The following is a 24,593-nucleotide window of genomic DNA, read 5'->3' on the forward strand; positions in this document are numbered from 1 at the left end:
AGACAGACAGACAGACACACACACACACACACACACATACACAAAAGCCCACACGCACACATATATTTTGTGGGGTGAATTTGTACTTGCAGGGTTACATTGTACTTTGCTCAAAAACTGCATGAATTCATGTAAAACTCCGTTACCTCACTTTTTAGATTAAAATCAATCTAAACATCATGGCATAGACAGAGAACACAGGGGGCCAACACCTTCAACATATTGTCTAGCTATCACTATTGTTAACAGCTAACCCGAGAACGCAACTTTATAAAAAAAGGTTTTGTGATTTACACATGAAAGAAGTGAAACTATCACGGTGTTCTAACAGATGAAAGGCTTAACAGACAATCAATTTGCAATGTATAATTTCAGTTACATAACACTGTAAATTTTTGCTATAAATTCTGTGTTAGGATTGAGCCCCCCGCTATCACCTGGTGAAGGAGCGACGCTCCGAAAGCTAGTGTGCTTCCAATTAAACCTGTTGGACTATAACCTGGTGTTGTGTGATTTTTAACTGAGTTATAGGGATGTAAGAAGAATTTAACCCCTCTCACCTCCTCTGCCATTTAATACAATCCTGAGTGATCCCACCTTGGCATCAACTCTATTTTCCTGCTCATTCTCCAGAACTCTTTCCTATGATATTAATTAAATTCAATCTATCTGATCTTATCTGTCAATCAATCATTTAATCAGTGTCCCTGCATTCACTGCACTTGGAGGTACTGAGTTCCACAGACTCATGACCCTCTGAGAGAAGTAATTCCTCCCCATCTTTATTTCAAATCTGCCCCTTTAACCCAGAACTGTGACCTTGCAACCTCAGTTAAAGATTCAGAATTAACAAGTGGCTATCTGATTATTTGTGTTTTCTCCCAAACTTGCTGACTCTTACAGTTGTTGGAAAACATTTCACCACAGTTTTGCAATGGGTTATGAGATCTTCGATGTTATTGGAGTACCCAGACCACCACACAGTTAACTGAACTCTGACCCTGCATCTGGTGTATCCTCTCCAGAAAAGTTTTCTGAAGTGAAGCTGGAACAATCATAGAATCCTTATTGTGTGGAAACAGGCCATTTGGCCCCAGTCCACACGGACCCTTTGAAGAGTAACCCACCCAGACCCATTACCCTACACTTACCCCCGACTAATACACCTAACCTACAAACCCTGAACTCTATGGGCAGTTTAGCATGGCCAATTCACGTAACCTTCACATCTTTGGACTGTGGGAAGAAATCGGAGCAGCCAGAGGAAACCCCCACAGACATGGGGAGTATGTGCAAACTCCACACAGTCGCCTGAGGCTGGAATCGAACCTGGTTTCCTGGCGCTGTGAGGCAGCAGTGCTAACCACTGAGCCACAGTGGCACCCCATTTTACACTGATAAGTCATTGACCATTGTGACATTCTGTTGACACTCAAAATGTGTTCATTGGAAACCCACTGGACCTTCAGTCTGGCCATCCTTCCACACAATGCCAGCAAACTGTGACACATTCGTTGTCATATTGCTATTGCCTCTGCCATTGTCAAATTGGGTGGAGCTAATCTTCTGGCTCACTGACTATCATTTCTTATCAATAGCATCAAACAAATTTCTTATACTAATATAACTAATCTCAGAGGATTCTGTCTTCTGTTTAGGTTCGGTAATGAGTTTTGGGAATCTTAGGAAACCTTCTATTGGTTGTCCTTTGACTGGATCTTCTGCAACCTGCTGTTCCTTCATTAAATGTCCCTTGACTGTTGTTCTGTAACTAATTATTCCTGGACCAGTTGTTTATTGACTTTAACTAGTCTGACTCCTTCAACCATTTGGTGAAGAATGAAATCAGGGCATGGGTTCTTGCTCAAGGCTGAAAGTTCTTGATTGTGAAGCACATATAAGTTTTTGATTATGTGATCACCTTCTGTTGGAGTGCCTCTTGTAGCATACCTTTAATCTTAAGTGCTATATCCTCTGGACCATGTAGATACACTGCTGACAGCTATAGACTGTGTTTCATCAACCATGTTACTTTACCCGAGAACATAATGACACTTGTCCCTGTATGGAGCATAACATTAGTACGGTACACGTTCGCATGAATATTTTCTTGCCAAAGAGGTAAGTTTGGACCCCTAATTCCTCCAGTAATACTTTTAGCTACTTTTCTATTGTAGCCTGTTCTACCTCATGAATAAATGCATGAATAGGTATTTACCTTCTCGCTACTTGACTTTGACACATTTTGTGAAAACAACCTGTTGTTTTACAGATAAATATTTCTTAAAAAGCTGAACAGTGCTTGTGCCTGAGAGATGTGCTTGCTCTGCAGCACTGACAATGACTGGTAATATATGGTATTGCTTCAACTTGCTGTAAAGTTTCTCACATGTCTCTGTAAGGCTTTTGTATCTTAAGAACTAAGTGGATTCAGTTGATCTCCTGTGACAGGTTGCTTTATTCTTCTCAGGGTTGATCTGTGTTGCTTTCAGGCTTGGGCTTCAGTCACCATTTGTAGGCTTTCTCTGGAGTCAAATCATCTTTAAACAATAATAAATCTGACAAAGACTCATGGGCAATTCTAAATATAATTCTGTCTCTTATAAATTCTGATGTTAAACCTCCAAAGTCATATTTTCCACTAATCTTTAGAGGTAATTAACAAAATTATCTATGGATTCCACTGGATGCTAACTTCTGGATTTAATCTTGATTTTTGAAAATATTGCTTTGTTCTGAGGGTAAAGTAATTGAAAAAAGCTTTTAGTACTTCTTTGAGAGTATATGTTGCTTATTTTGTACCTTGGTGAGCTATAATGATGTTGACTATATTCCCAATTGCATATAGAAGTATATTAAGTTATTCAATTACTGATATGCATCTAATTTGAAAGCCTTTGACCACCTTCAGAATTACTTTGCTCATACTGTCCAATTCTGTAACAAAAAAATAAATTGCTAGAAAAGCTCAGCAGGTCTGGCAGCATCTGTGGAGAGTTAACATTTCGGGTCCAGAGTCCCTTCCTCAGAACCGCACAATGCTGTGTTGTAATTGCGACATTATTTCTGGTGCCTTGACTTCCTAATTTCTTCCTTAGTTTTCTAATTTTAAAGTTTTTAATCAGTATAACAATGCTGATGCTGTGTACTGCTCTGTTGGATGATTTGCCTGTGCATCTATGCTCAAAATGGAGGATTCCAACTTTCAGAGAGTAAATTTAAAGCTTCATGCCTTTTTTGCATTTCCCTGGATGAAGCCTACCAATCACAACCTTAATAAACTATTCCAGTTTCCTCACTGGCTTCAATTAACCAATCCAGCTCTCTGCAGCTTTAATAAACAGTAATCATCCTGATCATGATTTCAGTGAAAGAGTAGTACTATTTTCAGCTTTATAAGATGAGTCCTATTCCATGAAAGGCTTTCCAGATGATTTCCGATGTTGGCACATTGTATAAGTCTTTCTGACCGTCACTCTTAAAAATGGATCTCCCATTTTCTGTACTTTGAATGGTACTCTGACTTTCTCCTTCAAATAACTGCACAGAGGCCGGTATCCCATCGCCAAGTCACCCTTTCATTACATCTGCACAGTGCAGGACCTCTGACCAGCCAGCTCTGAGCCAGTCCCTAGAATCCCTAGAATGAGGAGACTCTCTGAATCTCCTGTTTATAATTGTCAGCCAAGGCTCTCTGATTGACCCCAAGTTGACAGCCCCAATCAAGGACCTCATAGTCAATGGCCTCTGTTCAATCACTAAACTCCTGCTGTTGGACATTATTGGCTTAGGCTTCTAAAATACTCCTCTGTTCTGATCTTGTGATGCTCCTGGTCTTTGACCTCATTTGTAATTGCTTTTGTGGTCTGGATTTCTGTCATTGTAGCTATACTCCACAGTGCCTTGTGAAAGCTGCAAAACTCAATATGAATTGCATGGTGCTCTCTTGTGCAATAAGCACAAAGATCTGCAGTTTGTTTCAACAATATTGTCTAAAAATGTATTTGGATTTCTCTATTTCCCTGTGACATCTTTATATTTCTAAAACTCTGATCACTGATTATCTGGATGATGCTGATCAAGCCAAACACAGGGTAAAGTCTCCCCTTTCTAATTAGAAGATTAAGAGATTATCATTTTCTCAATAGGGAGTGTTCAAATTGACTAAATTGGCATTGGTACTGATCTTTCACCACCAGTACTCTGAGAACAACAGCTTTCAAATCTTTAACTCTCCCACTTTGAAGAACAAGGGAAGCAATTACCTGGCAAACACCGTATCCCACAAGTACCCCTCCAAGCTACATGCCATTCTGATTTAGAAATGTACCATTGTTCATTCACTGACACTGGGTCAACATCCTGAGCTATTTTCTTAACAGTAGGTCCACCTACATCACGTAGTGTAGTGGAGGATTCACATGGCAGGTTTGTTGGCAAATTAGAAAGGTTTGGGTTTGATTCATCCTTAGCAGTATGGATTAGAAGTTGGCTAAAGGATAGGAAATGGAGGACAGGTATAGATGGGCAATCCTCAGATTGGAGATGAGTTGCAAGTGGATTTCCCCAGAGATTTGTGTTGAGATCTTTGCTGCTTATATTTTTTTTATATAAATAATTTGGAGATTTGTGTTGAGTGAAAAATCACCAAATTTGCAGATGATGCTAAGCTAGGGAGAATAGTGAATTGTGAGGATGATGCTGAGCAACTTCAGAGGGGCATTGACAAATTGGTCAAATGAGCAGACACCTTGCAGATGAATTTCAATGCAGAGAATTGTGAGCTAATGCAGTTTGTTAGAAGAAACATGGAGAGACGATACTCAATGGCACAACTTGAGGGGAGAATAGGAGCAGAGAGAGCTCGGGTTTATGTGCATGATTCTCTGAAGGTGGCCAGGCAAATTAAAGCATTTGTTAAGAAAGGCTTACAGAATCATTAGGTTTATAAATAGAGGCAAAGACTATAAAAGCAAGGAAGTGATGCTACACTCTACAAGATTTGGAGTATTGTGTTCAGTTCTGGGCACCTTGTCTAAGGAAGGATGTTAAGACCCTGAAATGAATATAAAGGAGATTTATTAGAATTTTACCAGGAATGAGGAATTTTAGAAACAAGGAAAGATTAGACAGATTGGGCTTCTTCTCCTTGGAATAGAGAAGATTAAGAAGTGACCTCACTGAGGTGTTCAAAATTATGAAGAATTTTGACAACGTAAAGAAGGATATTCTGTTTCCACTAGTTGCTATGTCAGTAACTAGAATCATACAGTGCAGAAGAGGTCCTTTGGCCCATTGAGTCTGATCTTCAATCTAATCCCATTTACCAGTACTTGGCCCATAGTCTTGAATGTTATGGCCTGCCAAGTGCCCATCCAGGTACTTTTTAAAGGTTGTGGGCAATTCACCTCTAGTACCCTCCCAGATAGTGCTTTCCAGACTGTCACTGCCCTCTGAGTAAAAGTGTTTTTCCTCACAGCCCCCCTAACTGTTGTACGCCTCAATCGGATCACCCCTCAGTCTTCTCTGCTCCAATGAAAACAACCCAAGCCTATCCAACCTTTTCTCATAACTTAAATTTTCCATCCCAGGCAGCATCCTGGCAGATCTCCTCTGCTCTACTCCAGGGCGATCACAAGCTTCCTGTAATGTGGCAACAAGAACTGCACACAGTACACTCGCTGTGGTCTCACTAAACTTCTACACAACTCCAACATGACTTCCCTGCTATTGTAAATCTTTGTCTCAGTTGAGAAAAGCAAGTGTCTCATATGCCTTTTTCACCACTCGACGAAGATATCTTTCTACTTCAGAGATCTATGAACAAACCCTCCAAAGTCCTACTTTTCCACAGAATTTCCTAGTGTTATGTCATTCATTGAATACTTCCTTGTCAGATTACTCCATCCAAAGTATGTCACCCGACATGTTTCAGGGTTAAATTCCATTTTCCATTTATCTGTCCTTTTGACCATCCCATTTATATTTTCTTGTAGCCCAGGACACTCGACCTCAGTGTTTACCACCTGACCAACCTTTGTGTTTATGATGCTATGAGGGCCAACTATCAGTGGTTCATTAAGCAAAGCATCAAGCTTCAGGAAAAAAAAAGAGGAACTGCGTAAAGATGAGTGAACAGTCAGATGATTGGTCAGAATATAAAGTATGAGAGAGAATGACTGAAATGTTAATAAAGAGGAAGAAATTAGAGAGAAAAAACCTATAGGATTATTTTTGGAGGTGTGTAACAGGCAAAAGAGTCAATGAAGTACATGTTGGTCCTGTAGAAAGTGAGATTTAGGAAATAGTGGATAATAAGGGAATGGTGGATGAAATGAACAAATATTTTGCTTGCAACTTCACTACAGAGGACCCAGAAAACATTCTTGTCGTAATTGTAAATCAGGAGGTGGGAAAGAGAAGGAGACTTAGCAACATTACAATCATGAGATAAGTGAGAAAAAGCAAACTGACGAAGCCTTGGGCTTTTAAGTCTCCAGATCCAGATAAACTTCATTTAAAGGTCTTAAAAGAGGTTGCTAGTGAGGGGTGTATGTATTGGTGTTAATTTTCCATAATTCCCATGATTTAGGAAAGGTTCCATTGAAGTGGAACATCACAAATCTATCCATTTACTCAAGCATTGAGGGAGGCAGAAAACTATAAGCCAGCTAGCTTGACATTTGTTGTTGGAAAGATGTCTAGAATTTGTCATTAAGAATAATATCAATGAGCATTTCAAAAAACTCAATGTAGAATCAGCATAGTTTTGTCAAACTGACATTGTGTTTCATCAATTCATTGGAGTCCCTTGAAAGAGTAACATTTGTGGATAAAGGGGAGCCTGGAAATGTACAATACTTGAATTTCGAGAACACATTTGCTAAGATGCCACTTCAAAGGTTCTTGCAGAAAGTTACACCTTTTTTTTTAAAAGTCATTCATCAGGGATAGATGGCAAAATGGAATTTGCAACACAAACTGATCAGCCAAGGTCTTATTGAATGGTTCGAGCAGGCCTAATGGTTTATTTCTGCTCCTATTTTGTATGTTTGCATTTGTGCCAGTTTATATTCAGGTCAAGTCAACATGCAGTCAAACCATGAAATCATGCTTCAGTTCAGCATAAAATAGCACCCGTCATGGGTTGATTTGTACAGTTAACAGAGGTTGATGAAATCAAGGCCTTGGGCAATCTAATCTAAACTAGCATTCCAGTATAGTCTTGATGGAGCGCTCTGTTGGATGCAAGTAGTATCCCTTCAGACTAAACAGCTTCCTGCTCAGTTCAAGCAGAACAAGGGAGTTGCCCTGTCTGGAACTCTCTTCCCCCATCCCAACCCAATTCAAAGCGCCTATGATTAACTATCTATGGACTATTGCTGACAAAGTGACCATCGTTATGCTTCATAAATATTTGCTGCAATTTAAAAATTCAATATTTTAAACACAGTCATCAGTGCCCTTTGGGACTAGATTCAGATACATTGCGAAGAAAGAATAGAGAGAGCATTTTGTGTTTCCATGGAAACAGGGACAAAATGAAGGTGTAGCATGACACCCCAGCACTTCATTTGCTTTAAAATCTCTTCATTGCCAAAACTCAACTGGTATTCAGCATAACTTCTTAATATCTCCATGGCAACTAGGTAATGACTGCTAACAGCACACATTGAAGACATTTGAAGGTACATGCAGTGTTTATCTCTGAACCACCCCCACAGTTTAACTGAAATTCATAGTCCACAGGTAAGGAAGGAGTTAATATCAGAGGGAGAGAGTTCAACCTGTTGCTGATCATTCTTGCATTAAGGTGGATTAAGAAGAGCTTGCTGCTTCTTTAACATAGCTCAGAAACTAAAGTATAGCCTGCAGACTACACTTGGAGATAGTTGTGATAGCAGGGCTGATGGTGACATTGATCAACGAGATGGGCCAGGAAAATCAGTGGTCTGCATGTAGCGTCAATGAGAAAGGCCAGTGATTTATATATATTTTCATATCATTTATTTTACATGTTGTATTTGAGCTAGTGGTATGTGGGTTTGGTCTGTGTGTCTGAAAGTATTTAATGATTAATGTGTAAGTTGTAAACTACAGTAATTTATTTTAATAACCATGAGAGAGAGAGGGAAACTTTCTGATATGTAGTTTCCTTTTCATTGGGAGAATTTTTATGAGCAAAGTAAATTGTTTGACAATAGGCTTTCAGTTTAGAAAGTCAGAAATTGACTTTTCTTTTGATTAGGGGATACATCCAGAGCCTGGATTAAAGCTTTTTGGTTCAGTTTGGCAGCTTTGTAGAAGTCTGGGCTGAAGCTGGATTTGTAAAAAAGCTGTCCCTGATGAAAGGAGATGGTTTAGGACTATTAAGAAACTGGTTGCCTCTGTATAGTATTAGTTTTAATGTTCCAGTCCAGAAGTGTTTGGTTGAAACTTCAAGGAAGGTATTTAAAGCTGAGAAAGTCTAAGCTTGGTTATTGATCAGATTCTCAAGACTGGGAATTGAAGCCATAGCTAAGTCAAACCCGATATATGATAGAGAGGAAATTCTCCTTCTGGTATCTGACAAAAGGTTAGTGATGGGATTAATGGGATTGTAGTGTATCATGTGCTTTTAAATCTTTTAACTCACATTATATGCAAATAATTTGTTTCATTCTCTTTTATCTTCATTTCTTTTGTGTAATAAATTTCTATTTAGTTGTGAAAGGCCAGTCTACAGCATTGCATGCTAGTGTTCCAGTGAATCATCACCTTGTCAAGTCCAAAAAACAAAATGTGATCTGCCATGTCAGCTTCTAACTTGTTATGATCCCAGCTGATGTTGGACAATAGTCAATGAGCACAATGAATGAGATCCAGTGCAGAAGGGTAGATGGTGTAAGTACGGTTAGTGAGAGAGGTCAGTGGGATTTAGTAATCATCTAATGAGAGGGTTCAGTGATGGTCAATGAGAGTCAGTGAGGATCTGCAGCAGTATGTCCTGGAGTCAGTAAGGGGACAGCTGTCATTAAGATGTTCATGAAACAGATTTAGTTAACGGCACGTAAATATATGAATACATGAACATTTATCTCACAACAATCATAATATGATTGAGTTCAACATAATGTTTTAAAAAAGAATCATGGAACAAACTAAGATTCTAGGTTTACATAAAAATGAGACTACACAAAACTGGGCAGATCTGTTTGGATAAAATGATAAAACATCAGATGAAAATGATCTGAAAAGAATTTAATGTGTCACAGAACTAATTTGTACCTCTCCAGGGTAAGATCTCTATTTCTTAATAAGCACATAAGACATAGTACAGATCTTGGAAAGTGGGAGAGATACAAAGACTACAAAAGGTGACAAACAAATCATAAGAGCTATTAAAAGGCAATCTGGAAAGAAGCTTGCGAAGGAATATCAAAATCGACATACAGAAATCTTTCAATTGTTTCAGGAAGAAAAGGATGATCTCGAGCACTGTGAATTATTGCAAACTGATAAGCCTGAAATTGTCAGTTAAAGTAAGGAAATAGTGAACTTGTTATAGGTTACTTTGCAACAGTTTATCAGCATGGACAGAATGGTTAGCATTGTAAGGCAACTAATATTGAACCAAAGTTAAAAGAAGCAAAATAGCATAATGATGAAAGTAATGGCGCTAGAGAGTGACAAATCTCTTGGACAAGAAAATGGATGAGAACATTTCAGGATTCAAAACTATAGTCTCTCGACTGTCCGTGATTCAGCAACCATTTCTTTAGAGTGGAAAATTTTGCAGTCACTCTGTTATTGAAGAAGATGAATGAGGGAAACCAGGAAATTATTACCAATTACCCTAAAATTTGTTTGGCAATTACCAGAACATGTTACTGAGGTTAGTTTGACTGAACACTTTGAACATTTTCATCTAATCAGAGAGAACCCCCCAGCATGGATTTGCAAAGGACAACCCATACCAGATAAAATTGGTTGAGGAATGCCTGTGGATCTTAGTTATATGGACTTCCAGAAGACATTCAATGAAGTCCTTCAAAAGAGTCTTTTAGCTGATTTTGAAGCTTGTGGAATTGAACTCAATTTGTTGATCTGGCTAGGACATTGACTCGTTGGCAAGGGCCAGCTAGTTAGGATAATGGTGTGTACTGTAAGCAGTAAGATTGAGCCTGTCTTGTCATAAAAGATCTGCTTTGAGCCCTCAATTCACCATATTTATTACCAAAATAGATGATGGGACAGGAAGCCATTTATCCAAGTTGACACAAGAAAAGGTGGCATTGTAAGCAGTGTTAATGGAAGCATGAAACAATAGATATATGAATAAATTTACTGAATGTATAAAACTGTGACAAATTTATAAGCAAATAACAACAATCTATTTCTGTATAGCATCTAATAAAGCATCCCTTGTTACTAGTACCAAGCCAGATAAGGCAATTTGGTGTTGATGACCTTAAGCTTCGTCAAGGAGATGTTTTAAGGAACATGTTGGGGAAGAAAGTGAGGAAAAGGTGTGGTGTGGTTCATGGAGTATATTCCAAACTTAAGGGACTAGGTTGCTGAAAGGATGGCCATTGGAGAAGCAACTAAAATTGGACATGCTCAGGAGGCCAAAATTAAAGGAGCATCAATATTTTAGAGACTATGGTGATAGAAAGGGGTGAGACCATGGAGGGGTTTGATTAGAATATTGGCTCTTGGTCAAACAGCACATCAATGTATGTCAGTGATCAGTAGGGTGAGACTTGATGTGAGTCAGCAGAATTTTGGATCACCTCAAATTAACAGCGGATAAAATATCAGAGGTCAGCAAGGACTGGCTTGGAATAATCAAGTCTAAAGGTACCAAGGATACCTAAGGCATTAAACGCTTCTATAGTAAATGACTGAGGATGAGTTCATAGACTTTAGAACCGTACAGAGGCCCTTTAGCCTATTGAGTCTGCGCAGATCTATCTACACACATCCCATTACCCAGTGCTTGGCCCATAACCTTGAATATTACAACATTCCATGTGCTCATCCATGTAAAGGTGAGGTTTCTTGCCTCAACTGATTCCCAGACAGTGTATTTCAAATTCACACCACCCTCTTCGATGATAAAACCTTTTTTTTTGTAAATTACCTCATCCTCCTGCCCTTCACCTTAAAATTATGCCCCCTTGTTACTGACCCTTCAATTAAAGGGAACAGCTGCTTCCTATCCACCCTGTCCATGCTCCCATAATCTTATACACTTCATTAGGATCCCCCCTCAGCCTCCTCTGCTCTAAAGAAAGCAACCTAGGTTTATCCAGACTCATTTCAAAATCAAAATGCTCCATCCCCGATGACATGCTGGGGAATCCCCTTTGCACCCCATTCCAGTATGATCACTTCCTTCCTATAATGTGGTGACCAGAACTGTACACAGTACTCTAACTGTGGCCCAACTAAACTCCTGACTGCTCCAACATAACCTCCCTATTCTTATAATCCATGTTGTAACTGAAAAGGCAAGTCTCCCATATGTCTTTGTCAACACCGTATTAACCTGTCCTACTGCCTTCAGAGCTCTGTGAACAAACACCCCAAGATCATTCAGTTCCTCTGAGCTTCCTAGTTTCCTGCCATCTATTGAGTATTCATTTTTCTTATTACTACTTATTCTTTTTCTTATTACTTAACCTGCAAATATGCTTATCATTCCCCCACATTCTCCTCTATATTGTTTGCATATCATGAACAATAAGGGACCCAGCACTGACCCCTGTGGTACGGCACTGGGCACCAGCCTCCAGTCATACCAACAGCCTTCTACCGTCACCCCCTGTCTCCTATCTCTAAGACAATTTTTCATCTAACTTGCCAACTTACCCTGGGTACCATGTGCTTTTACCATCGTTATCAGTGTCCCATGTGAGATCTTGACAAAGCCTTTGCTGAAATCCATGTAAACTGCATCAACTGCACCACCTGCAATGACAGACCTGGTCACCTCCTTGAAAAATATTATCAAATTTGTTTGGCATGACCTCCCTCTGACAAAGCCACGCTGACAATATCTGATCAAATATTGCCTCTCGAAGTGGAGATTAATTCTCTCCTTCAGAATTTTCAGAATTTGATAATGTTATACAAGTGAAAACAGACAGTTTGGCAATGGCTATGTAATCAGAAACTCATCAGGAGTTAAATATGAGTCAAAGTTATACTGTAAACAGAAGAGCCTTGCTATACTGTAAATGGAAGAGCCTTGGGAAAAGTTGATGAGCAGAAAGATCTGGGATTTCAGGTCCATTGTACCCTGAAGGTGGCTGCACAGGTGGATAGAGTGGTCAAGAAGGCAGATGATATGCTTGCCTACGTCGGACGGGGTATTGAGTATAAGAGCTGGCAGGTCCTGTTAAAACTGTACAAGACTTTGGTTCGGCCACATTTAGAACACTGTGTACAGTTCTGGTCGCCACATTACCAAAAGCTTTGGCGAGGGTGTGCAGAGAATTTTATGAGGATGCTGCCTGGTATGGAAGGTGCTAGCTATGAAAAGAGGTTGAGTAGGTTAGGATTGTTTCATTAGAAAAAAGGAGATTGAGGGGGGGAACTGATTGAGGACGAGAAAATCATGAAGGGTGTAGACAGGGTGGATAGAGATAAGCTTTTTCCCAGGGTGAGGGATTCAGTAATGAGAGGTCGCGTGTTCAAGGTGAGAGGAGAAAAGTTTTAGGGGGATTCATGTGGAAAGTACTTTACACAGAGGGTGGTAGGTGCCCGGAACGCATTGCCAGCAGAGGTAGTAGAGGCAGGCATGGTAGATTCATTTAAGGTGTGTCTGGCAGATGCATGAGTAGGTGGGGAGCAGAAGGATACAGATCCTTAGGAATTGGGCAATAGGCTTAGAGAGTGGTTTTGGATTGGCACAGGAATGGAGGGGCCTGTTCCTGGGCTATAAATTTTCTTTGTTCTATGACATCAAGATTGTAAACAGTTTGATTTAATCTCAGATAATTAACAGGGAGCAGAATGGGATTGGTTGCTTGGGAACGGAATTTACAGTGGAGACTGAAGACATGGCTTTGATTTTCCTTAAATTTAACTGGAGAAATGTTCTCTTTTGTGATCGCCCACATGAATAGATGAAGATGGAATGGACTATCTTCTAAATGGCAAAAAGCCTGAAGCAGTAAAGCTCCAAAGAGCCTTGGTACATAGGTACACAGCTCATTAAAAGATTATGAACAGTACAATAAATAATTAAAAGGTAAATAGATATTGTTTGTTCTGGTTAGAGAATTAGAATACAAAAGGTTGGAATCTATGCTGCAATAATGCACAGCTCTGGTTAGATCGCATTGTTTATGATGAGCAGTTCTGACAACCCCCAAACCTTAAGGAGAATGTATTGGCTTTTGAGTGAGCACAACTTAAATTGACTAGTATGGTAGCAACCTCCAAGTGCTAGGATCCGAAAAGAGTGTGCAGAAACTGTTATTGGGTTCTCTGGAATAAGGGCTTATGCCCGAAACGTCGATTCTCCTGTTCCTTGGATGCTGCCTGACCTGCTGCGCTTTTCCAGCAACACATTTTCAGCTCTGATCTCCAGCATCTGCAGCCCTCACTTTCTCTCAAAGATTTTAACCTACTGCGAATCCTCTTACAAGGATGCCTTCCTTGAAGAAGTTCTCTTCCTCCCTCTACATTCCTGAAGAAGGGCTTATGCCTGAAACGTCGATTCTCCTGTTCCTTGGATGCTGCCTGACCTGCTGCACTTTTCCAGCAACACATTTTCAGCTTTCTTCTCTGGAATTAAGCAGGTTAAGAGGAGATTTGATCAACACTTTCAAAATATCAAGGGAACAATTAGGGTAGATTGAAAGGGTGGTGGTTTTGGAGTCCAAGATTAGAGCCAAAGTTTAAAAATTAGAATCAAGCTTTTCAGGAATGAAATTAGGTAACACAGCTCCATACAGTGTGGTGGACATTTTGGAATGATCTTCAACAAAACAGTTGTTAATTTTATATCAGCTGTTAATCTTATATTTGACATATAGATTTTTGACAAGCAAAAATATTAAAGGATGGGCAACCAAGACAAAGGTGGTCAGATGGAGTTAGTTTAATGAGCAGCCATAATCCTGAACAGTAGGTCAGAATATGTTTAAAGGTCGAAATGGCTCACTCCTGCTCCTATTTATGGCAATTCATGGAATCCAGAAGAAAGCTCCTGATTATCTTGGTCTTGACCATTTCAAGCTCCCCTGTCTAAGCGCCATTTATTTCAGCCTCTGGAGAACTGAGAAAGAAACCACTCACAACTTATGCGGGGTCATTGATGCCTAGACTTCACAATGATATGGTAGTGCGGGTGTTGGACTGGGGTGGACAAAGTCAGAAGTCACACAGCGCCAGGTTATAGTGCAGGTTTATTTGAAATCACAAGCTTTTGGAGCATAGCTCCTTTGTCACCTGGTGTCGTGTGACTTCTGACTAGATTTCACCAATTTGAGGAAAGAGTCCTTAACCAAGAGTTAACATGTTATCATATTCATTAGCATGCACCTTTTGAATAATCTTCATGCCTGCTTTCAACTGATGCCATCATAGTGTCCTTACCAAAATGGCACCAGACAGATTTTCAGTGCAGTTGAAGCACAGATGAGCCCACTTAATTTAGACATTTATGCTTTTGTTTTGTGCCTAAAAAAACCTCTGTCGTGAGATCCAGTTTCGACTGCTGGAGGAGAGTGTAAGTGTGCACACAGCATTCACTGTTCACATTGGAACAGCATTATTAAATAAACTCTGCATCATCTCATTCTGTATATTTAACTCCCCCTCCTTTACACTCTCACCAAGCTCAGGAAATTCTCCAAATCACCTTTCCCCATTGATGTCATCAGCACTAAAAGGAAAAAAAAGTCAAAATAACAAAAGCCAGAAACAGACAGGAGAATGAGTAAATAATTGCAAAGGTGATTTTCTTTGATATTTTGGAAGTGATAGGTTGAGGTGAGCTTGGGTTTGAACAGGGATATTGTTCTCTTTGTGCCCTGTGAATTTATTTTAATCACAGCTCTCTGAGTCAGGGAGAATGAGTTGTTAGTCATCCACTCCTGTCGTATCCTGTTGAGCAGGGTTTGATGTACATACAGACAGCCTGTTCAGACAGAACACAAATAAATTGCGAGGGAATTGAAGAGAGAAGGGCAGGATTCCAGCCATTTCCCACAGGTCTCGGACTATGGCCAGCACTATCCACACCCTCAGTATAGCTTCGTTGAATATTTGCAGTTTTACAGGTATTCCATTCATTGGCTTCTGTCTTTATATGTTGTGCATTGTGCCTCTGAAGATATTGTCCATCTTTGTGTAATGGTGTACCAAGTATATACAAATCTGAAAGTGTACAGTTGTATGATTGTGCCTGTGAGGGTATATGAGGGAGCACGTATTGCGTCCCCTTCAATTTCATGTTCACCCCCTGGGGACAGGTCCTCTCCTCTCCTGATGGTGTTGCTTCTGATGCTGCTCCCACCCCTTGTCACAGAGCATTCAGCTTTCACTGTGAATCCCATGTATTAACAGACCATTCAACAATTAGGAAATCGGGGTCAAGGTCCACCACAGGGGCATCACTTTTATGGTAAGAGGTGGATAAACTCTAGCCCTAACCCTGGACAAAGAGGGCTCTCAAAATGCCCCAGCTACCAGCACTGGTTTAAAATGGTCTAGTTGGCTCAATTGTACTAATCCTGGTGAGTGTGTCTCAGTACCTTCATGCATAGTATTGTTATTCCTAAAGCGACAGAAAGTTTTTAAATGGCTGATAACCATTCTCAAATCCCACACACTCAGCTGAAATCCCACACACTCAGTGTCATGGGAAGGGCACCACTCAATCCCCCATTTCTGTTCTGCCCTTCAGTTAGTTCATGCCTAAGTATTTATTTTCCTTGACTTCATATCCATTACTATGTTTGCCTAACAAAAATCTATCTATCACAGTTCTGAATTTTTAATTTGACTTTCTGTCTCGAGATTTTTTTTGGATAAGGATAGTTTTAATGTAAACACTTCAGTTCTGATTGAATGAATACAAGGGGGTGATTGGTAGGTCCTGGCTGCTGTATTATAATTTCAAACTATAAGACTGAGGGACAAATAGGAAAATTAGCATTTATATAGTATCTTTCACAACCTTTACAGCAATGAAGTATTTGTAATCACTACTGTTATATAAGAATTGTGGTAAGCAGTTTTGCATGCTATGCTGTCTCAGACTCAGTATTCCTGGCTGAATAACTATATTTTAATGAAGTTGATTGAGGGATAAATATTGATCCAGAACCTGGGTGAACTCCCTTGCTCTTTTTCAAATTGATGTCATGTGATCTTTCATTTCTGCATATGTGGGGATGACAAGGGGCCTGTTTCTAACCCTCCACCCAAAAGATGGTACCTTTGGCAGAACAGTGCTGCCTCAACAGTACATTGAGAGTTTGGTTAGATCTTAGGCTCAAGATATTGCTGTGCGGTTTGTACTTAAAACTTTCTGACTCACAAATGTGAGTATTGCTGGCACCATGGACATAGGAAACAGTGACCTAGCAATATTAAAGAGGACTGACTGACTGATCTTCAATATTTTATTGTTAGTATCCTAGTCTCTTTCCCAGATAAATTGAAATATGCTCTTTAACAGGAGGATACTAAAAGTCCTCACCAGCTAAGGCATTGTATAACTCTTACCTGGACTTAACTGAATAGATTTATGAATCAAGATTTTATATTAAAAAAAATAATGAATTTATTGAGGGGTAAAATGCCATCAATGGAAATTAAAGTTGTCATTTTCTTACAATGTGGGCAAAGATAAAAATGTGCCCACTCCATGTGATTGGAACTATGACTTAAGAGCAACAATAGGCCATTCAGCCCATTGAGTTTTCTCTGCCATTCAATGAGATCGGGGTTGATCTGATAACTTTCAGCACCACCCTGCCTTTTTCTCATAACCCTTGACCCCCTTATTAGTTCAAAATCTGTCTATCTCTACCTTGAGTGTACTCTGACTCAGTCTTAACAACCCTCTATGGTAAAGGAGTCTACAGATACACTACTCTCTGAAAGAAGAAATTCTTTCTCATCTCTGCCTTAAATGTGCAACCCTTTATTCTTAGTTTATGTCCTCTGACCCTCGACTCTCCCAAAAGGGGAAGTGACCTTTCTTCATCTACTCTGTCAAATCCTCTAAGAATCTTCGAAGTTTCAATAAAGTCACTTCTCTTTCTTCTAAATTCCAATGAATACAGGTCTGGCTGAGTCAACCTTTCCTCATAAAACAGTCTCTCCATAACTGGTATTAGCCTAGTGAACCCATCTCTGAGACGGTCCTAATGCCAGGAAATCTTTCCTTAGATAAAGGGCCCAAAGCAGTTCGCAATATTCTAGCTGTGATCTGACTAGTGCCTTATATAGTTTAGCAAAACAGCCCTGTTTTTATCCTGTATTCCCTTTGAAGTAAAGGCAGTTGATAATGTGTCTTCGTTATTAGCCTTTGAACTTGGATGCCATCTTTTCTGTGATTCAAGGATTAGGTTTCCCAAATCCCTCTATCACTTGCTGTAGCCTTTCTCTGTGTAAATAATATTCGGCTCCTCTATTCTTCTTGCCAAAGTGAATGACCTCACATTTTCCCAGCTTCTATTTCTCCATGCCAAATTTTTGCTCCCTCCTTTAACCTGCCCATATTCCACTGCAGAATCTTCCTCAACCCTTATCTTTCCACCTATTTTTGTAACATCTGAAAACCTGGCTGAGTTCACTTTTCTCATTCAAATCATAAATATAGATCATAAATATGGCCCCAACAGCGTATAGAAAGGAAAGAACTCCCATGAAGAGTAGAATTCCCTCACGGAACAATACGAAAACAATGGAGGCAGTCCTGATGATGATACAGGTGGGGTGGGTGTGATGGTGGTCAGGGTGATGACACATGGGTAAGATCACGGTGATGACACGGAGATCACAGTGATGACATGAGGGGAAGGTCACGATGATGACACGGGAGGTCATGGTGATGACGTGGAGGAAAGATCATGATGATGACACGGGAAGGTCATAGTAATGACATGGTGGGGAAGGTCACAGTGATGACACTGGGAAGGTCACAGTGATGACATGAGGGGAAGGTCACGGTGATGACACGAGGGGAAGGTTACGGTGAAGACACGGAGGAAGGTCACGGTGATGACATGAGGGAAGGTCACAGTGATGACACGGGGGATGGTCATAGTGATGACATGGAAGATCACAGTGATGACACGGAGGAAAGGTCATATTGATGACACGGAGGAAGGTCATAGTAATGACATGGGGGGGGGGGGGGGATGGTCACAAGAAATCAGATGCCTTGTATTCGACTGATTCCATCCAAAAAATCTAGCAAATCTGACAAAACTGATCTGAGCCAATTGGTATCGTCAAATAGATAAAGTATGAGTTCAATGATTTAAAATCTGCCCTATGTCCAAGGATTGTGGATTGTTTCCACTGCACCCCAGCTGTTCACAATATACAAGGCAGTCAGATCGACAGAGAGAGCCAGGCATTCCCTTCTCTATCACGCGGTATTGTGGGGTTAGTCAGACCATTCGCCCAATTAATTGATGATTATTTGACTTGCACTTTGACATGATAAGGTTACTCTTTGGAAAGGAAAGAACTGTAGGTGAAAGTAACCAGTTGAGATTTGAGATTGAGCCCTGGAGGAGGGGGAGGAATCTGTACACACTCCAAACTGGCTGTCACTAGAATAACTGCAGTGAGTACTGAGTATATTGTACAGCAGGAGATGTACTCCCACAGGCTTATGACTCACTGCACTTCAACTTCATTGTTGTTGCTGACAGAGAGTTTTCTGGAGGTTAGACAGGGATCAAAGCTGAATTCCCTCCAGATTCTACCATAAATCAGGCCATGTTCCATATTGCCAAGGCCCCTATGAGATATACCTATTGTGATGGACATCATGAAGAAAATCCAGAGGGTAGGTCTTTGTCTTTCCAGATCCTCGGCTGACCTCCCACCAAGCCCATGTGACATCATCAAAATGGGTGGTGCTTAAGGCACTCCTCAACATTAACTATTTCACACCCTTATATAAGAAGGAGGTTCACTATCCATTGCCTGAAGGCTCAGTAACCAGCTGACTGGCACAGATTTTAAGATAATTGCAAAATGCATTACTTTAAAAAAGTGAAGGCAGATTCAGTACTAACTCACAAAAAAGGCAATGCACGAAAGGAAACAGCAGGGCAAAGAGGAGATGAGTCAAGAGTTCTTTCACAGACCTCCCTCTATACTGTAAGTGATTCTATAAAATGGCAGTTGTTTATGTGCTAGGATGCACTACACCACCTCTTCCACCCCCCCCCCCCCCCAAATAAAAGGAAGACAGCTATTCGATACTAGAGGTATTCCAACTGAAGAGGGTAAACAGCCCTGTAAAGGAGCAGGGCTTGTGCAACGGCAGACATTTGATTTTGTCCTTTATTCCATCAGGCTGTCTGATTTGACGGATGGTTAGGGTTGAGGCTGGGAGCCTGATGCTGTGTACTTCCAGGGCCAGATTCCACACTGACACACCTTCATGGACATAGTCCTTAGAGGAGACACCAGCTGATCATGTTACCCTATTTTTGGTAGGCCCTCCCCCTGCTTTGAAAAGTCAGACTGCAGATTTAGCATTTTTCCTAAAATGAAAGGAAGTAAGAAATGAGGAAAGTTGCTTCCATTTCTTCTCTGCTCACCAGCTGTCCCCTGCTGTGAGAAACCATTTAAAACATTTATTGTTTTTCAATGTAAGTTGGTAATTATGCAACATGGAAGGTTGCTGTAAAATATGGGCATGATTTAAAGAATTCAACATAAGGGTGAGATGGGTTTTCTGTTGGAAAGCTTAGATTTTACTGCACTTCAGGGAAACAGAGCTTCAACAATATCAGTGTGTATCGAGAACAATATTAACACAGGCTGAAGAAGTGGGAAATTAAGCATTTAGTGCTGCTGAGGTAATGTTTCTAAACTCATGGACAATAGAGTAAGTGAGTACCCTTGATTGTACCCTCTGCCTCACAGCGCCAGAGACCTGAGTTCAATTCCCGCCTCAGGCGACTGACTGTGTGGAGTTTGCATGTTCTCCCTGTGTCTGCGTGGGTTTCCTCCGGGTGCTCCGGTTTCCTCCCACAGTCCAAAGATGTGCAGGTCAGGTAAATTGGCCATGCTAAATTTCCGGTAGTGTTAGGTAAAGGGGTAAATGTAGGGGAATGAGTGGGTTGCGCTTCGGCGGGTCGGTGTGGACTTGTTGGGCCGCAGGGCCTGTTTCCACACTGTAAGTAATCTAATCTAATCTAATGCAGCGTGGTAATATTGGGTGAAAGAGCAAGCCTGGGAATTAAATTCCACTTTAAAAATTCCAGGAAATGTCTTACTTACCTCTTGTACCCTTTGGAAATTTTTCAGGCTTAGTGAGGGAATTGGACAGAGTCCTGCAAAATTGGCCACTTTTGCCACTAATCTCTATCTAGAAAAATGGTCCTAATGCTGATTAATTTCTATCTTTACATCATTTTCCTCTATGAGCTAACCCACAATGTGTTCATCCATTGTATAATGACTATCGTCTGTTTAAAAGAGTGATGTTGGTCTGGGAGAGCATTTTCTTCATAGGTCTCTTTGGTACAGTTAATGATAACATGTTTATCTTGAAGTCAGGAAAGTGTATGAGTTCAAGCTCAATGTTCAATCTTACATATAAACCTGCTGAACTGGACTATACTGACAAAGTGAAATCGAAGCCTTGTGGGCTTTTAACATCCCGTGATACTATTTGGCTCAGAGTTTTCTGGATGGTCCGGCCAAGATTGTCTTTCTTCTGGTGATATTTGTTTTGGGAACAAAGACAAGGATGTTCCCCTGTGCAACATTTCAGGGAAAGCAGTATGAATGGCAAATAATTAAATGAGATGACATCCTCTTTCTGCTGCCTCAGAATGTAAGTTCTGGACTGGAAGACCCAGGACCAGCCTGTTAACTGCTGTCAATGAAGACCCTTAAGTAGTTAATGAGTGACCGCTTAAGGACCTTATCCCACTTAAGCTGCAATTACTTTAGCTCCAGCAAGGGTAAGTAAGTAGCCAATCTACCCAGTTGGTTAGCCAATATGGGCAGCCTACCAGTTTTGCAGGAAGGAGTGCTCCTGCAATCATTGCTCATTTGTGTAAGTCTGAGTGGATGGACCTAGGGCAGGCAGATGGCCTCTGAGCGACACCCCGCCCTGCCATTGCTTCCAAATCTCCTCCAACCCCTGTCCCAGAGACCTCCCCCTCCCCTCCATAAAGCATTCCCCTCGTCTTACCTTTGACCTCATTCAGGGGTCAGAGCAGGGCTGTGCCTCAGCACCATGACCTCTGCCATGGTGAGCTCTGGAGATGGTAGACTCTGATTAGCCAGCAGCTCCAAGCAGCCAGGACATCTTCCTCCAGATTCAGAAACCCTGCAGAAAGCCCGCTGGCAGCCAATCAGCTGCCTGACTGACATCACCCAAAAACTGGGAAATCCAGGATGCTCAATCGTTTAAAATCCCACAAGCCAAATGGAATTAATGTGTGTAAAGATGTTTACTACATTTGGCTTGTGGGATCTTAACGTGTGTAAAGATGTTTACTACAAGTGCCGACATAACAGTCACTGGCTTTGCAATTTGTTCTGTGTTTAAAGTGCACCGCCTGTCAAATTGCTCAGGTTTAGGGCCTTTGCCTGAAACAACTGAGTGATGAATGGTGGTCCTGTTCTCAACCTCATTGAGTCCGTGTACTCTGTGTTGAACCATGATCATAGCATGATTTGGGCATGATGCAATTTGTAAGCTACTGAGTTCATATTAATCCGTTATAATTTCTTTGAAATAAGGTGCTGTACAACCACACGTCTGACTCTGACCCTCCAGCGAAGGGAGAGTTTTATTTTTTCAAAGAACACATGTTCCAATGTGGAAATCTGTACCTCATTAACAGAACAGCTCAAGTTTTTTGGGGGGCTGCTGTTCCAGTGTGGTGTTGAGATTGCCCATTATTCCATGTTCTCTGACTAAAATGGCTGTCAGCTGAGCAATGACTTCACTGTGTGGAGTTTGCACATTCTCCCCCTGTCTGCGTGGGTTTCCTTCGGGTGCTCCAATTTCCTCCCACAGTCCAAAGATGTGCAGGTTAGGTGAATTGGCCATGCTAAATTGCCCGTAGTGTTAGGTACATTAGTCCGAGGGAAAATGAGACTGGGTGGGTTACTCTTCAGAGGGTCGGTGTGGACTTGTTGGGCCGAAGGGCCTGTTTCCACACTGTAGGGAATCTAATCTAATCTAATCGACTTTGTTCACAAATCTCACCCTGGCCTTGCACCCTCTTTATTATTGTAAACTCCTGCATACCCCTATAACACTTTGAGGCAATGCCCTACCAATTCAGGCCTTTTTACCACTCCCTGCTTCCTTCACCCAATCATTGGTGCTTTAAGCCCCCCCACGTGTTGGTTTTGGAATTGCCAACATCATGGCTATTCAGTTCCCTCACTTCCTTAGAATCTATCTCTTTGATTTCTAGTCACTTTCCCCTGACTTTAGCTTTGCTTCAAAGTAAAGTTTTCATCTGATGAATAGTCCTCTGAAGAGTCATGGGCCTTTAACTCAGTTAAAGGGTCTGCAGTATCTGTGAGTGTTTGAAGGTTGATTTGGGTCAAAGCTGCTTGTGAGCTCAGAGACTCCAAAACACAGGAAGATGATGTAAGGCTTTTCTAGTATCCGACGGGGGACAATGGATTGTATTTATTATCCCGCTGAAGCAGTTGGTGTTTTGTTGCCTTCCCGATGGTGTAATCTTTCAAATAATGAAAAATTGAAACAATAAGTTTGCATTCAGCTGAATTCTACTTAATGATCACCATTATAACGTCTCCCAGGCTGTTTCACAGATTCTGTCCAGCTTTAATAACACACTTAAACTTGAGAGTCTGCTGTCTTAAGTGAGAAAAGCAGAATGCAAGAGAGATAAATGGAAAAACCTCACCATTTCTTATGTTGTATCTAAATAATTATTAGTAGTCCATTACCTGCAGTGTTTCAACAAAAGTACTTTCTTGAGATATTATCAATAAAGGCTACAAATACTATCAATTACAGTATATTATTGACTCACGGTATATTTTCATTATATGTGTACTTTGCTATAACCTCTCTAGACCAGAATGCTTTGGACTGAGACATTCCTGGATTTTGGAATTTTCTGGAACATAGATTAACATATGAATTCTTCACCTCAAGTACACCTTGGAATATGAATCTGAGAGGCAAAACATTATAAAGCACTGATATAAATTTGGTTATCCAAACTTTGTCTTCTATGTTTCCAAGGAACTGCACTACAAGTTGGCCAAACAAATGTATATTTTAGATTTGCAAATCAACAGAGGACTCAGCATTAGAACTACCAACAGGTCCTGGTTGGAGAAATAATACTTTGATAAACATTGTGTACTTATTCACTGACTACCCCATCTTGTGTGTGTCTCCTATGTCTTGAAGGGTTACAGTGTCGTGGTTGGTGAGTCTGAGAGTGTGAGGCCTGTTGAAAGAAAATTGGGCAACTCATTCTTCTGAGTTTCTGGGCTGAAGATGTTGCAGTGTGTACAGTTGATATCTTATTATTTATAGCATGTTATCTAAAACATAGTATCTACATTTTATAGTCTGTTTTGTATAGTTTATAGCATACTTAATGTAAGTTATAGTGTCTTTATTAAATGCCCATTAAAATGTCAGAGAAAGTTACCAATGCAAAGCAATTGAGACAAAAAATATTCCTCCAATCAGGCAACAATTAATCTTTGATCTGAGGCTGTTACTCAACAAACATTAGATTTTGAGGCCTGACAGGAAAAGACTCTGGACTTGCAGCAGAATGTACACAGTGGATTGAATGATTCCACAATCTGATTTTGATCGAACATTCAACTTAAAATGAGCAACTCTTTTCTCTTTCTTTTCCTCCCACTCTTCCCTCACCATGAGACTGCCTTTTGATAATTCTCCTTTCAATTATCTGGGGACTGTCACCTATTCAACAGTACAGGAAATCTTCCAGACAGTACTACCAATTGCTGTTCCTGCTGTATTACCAGAGTATATGTCCCTTAGTTAAAACCACTACTTTTTACATAGTTAAAAATTGATTTGGAAGGGGAATTGTTTTAAAGGTTGTAAACACATGTCTGAGATGTACATGCATTTCGTAAACTTTCTTTCTCAAAACCTCAAAGAAAGTCCCATCTCCCCAATAACATCTGGTTTAATATCATACTTGTCCATATGCTACTCTTAGTTGATCAATGCTGTTTCACTGTCACCTGAAAAACCAGGTAGACTCCAGGAAAATAGAGGAGAAAGTGAGGTCTGCAGATGCTGGAGATCAGAGCTGAAAATGTGTTGCTGGAAAAGCGCAGCTGGTCAGGCAGCATCCAGGGAACAGGAGAATCGACGTTTCGGGCATAAGCCCTTCTTCAGG

At 40.6% G+C, this 24,593-nt stretch overlaps 1 protein-coding gene across 2 annotated transcripts in view; it reads left to right on the forward strand.

Moving 5' to 3' along the window:
* shank3a (SH3 and multiple ankyrin repeat domains 3a) overlaps positions 1-24,593 on the forward strand; it is a 1,030,755-nt gene that overhangs the window by 44,033 nt on the left and 962,129 nt on the right. Inside the window, exon 1 of one of the 2 annotated variants that reach the window (XM_043713934.1) lies at positions 15,257-15,275. The exons of the other annotated variant lie outside the window; for it this stretch is intronic. The gene's annotated coding sequence lies outside the window, so the exon portion shown is untranslated. Of the gene's footprint in view, positions 1-15,256; positions 15,276-24,593 lie in introns of those variants that run through there. 2 annotated transcript variants of the gene reach the window in all.

Source organism: Chiloscyllium plagiosum, chromosome 23 (assembly GCF_004010195.1).
Source record: "Chiloscyllium plagiosum isolate BGI_BamShark_2017 chromosome 23, ASM401019v2, whole genome shotgun sequence".
NCBI classification, from domain to species: Eukaryota; Metazoa; Chordata; class Chondrichthyes; order Orectolobiformes; family Hemiscylliidae; genus Chiloscyllium; species Chiloscyllium plagiosum.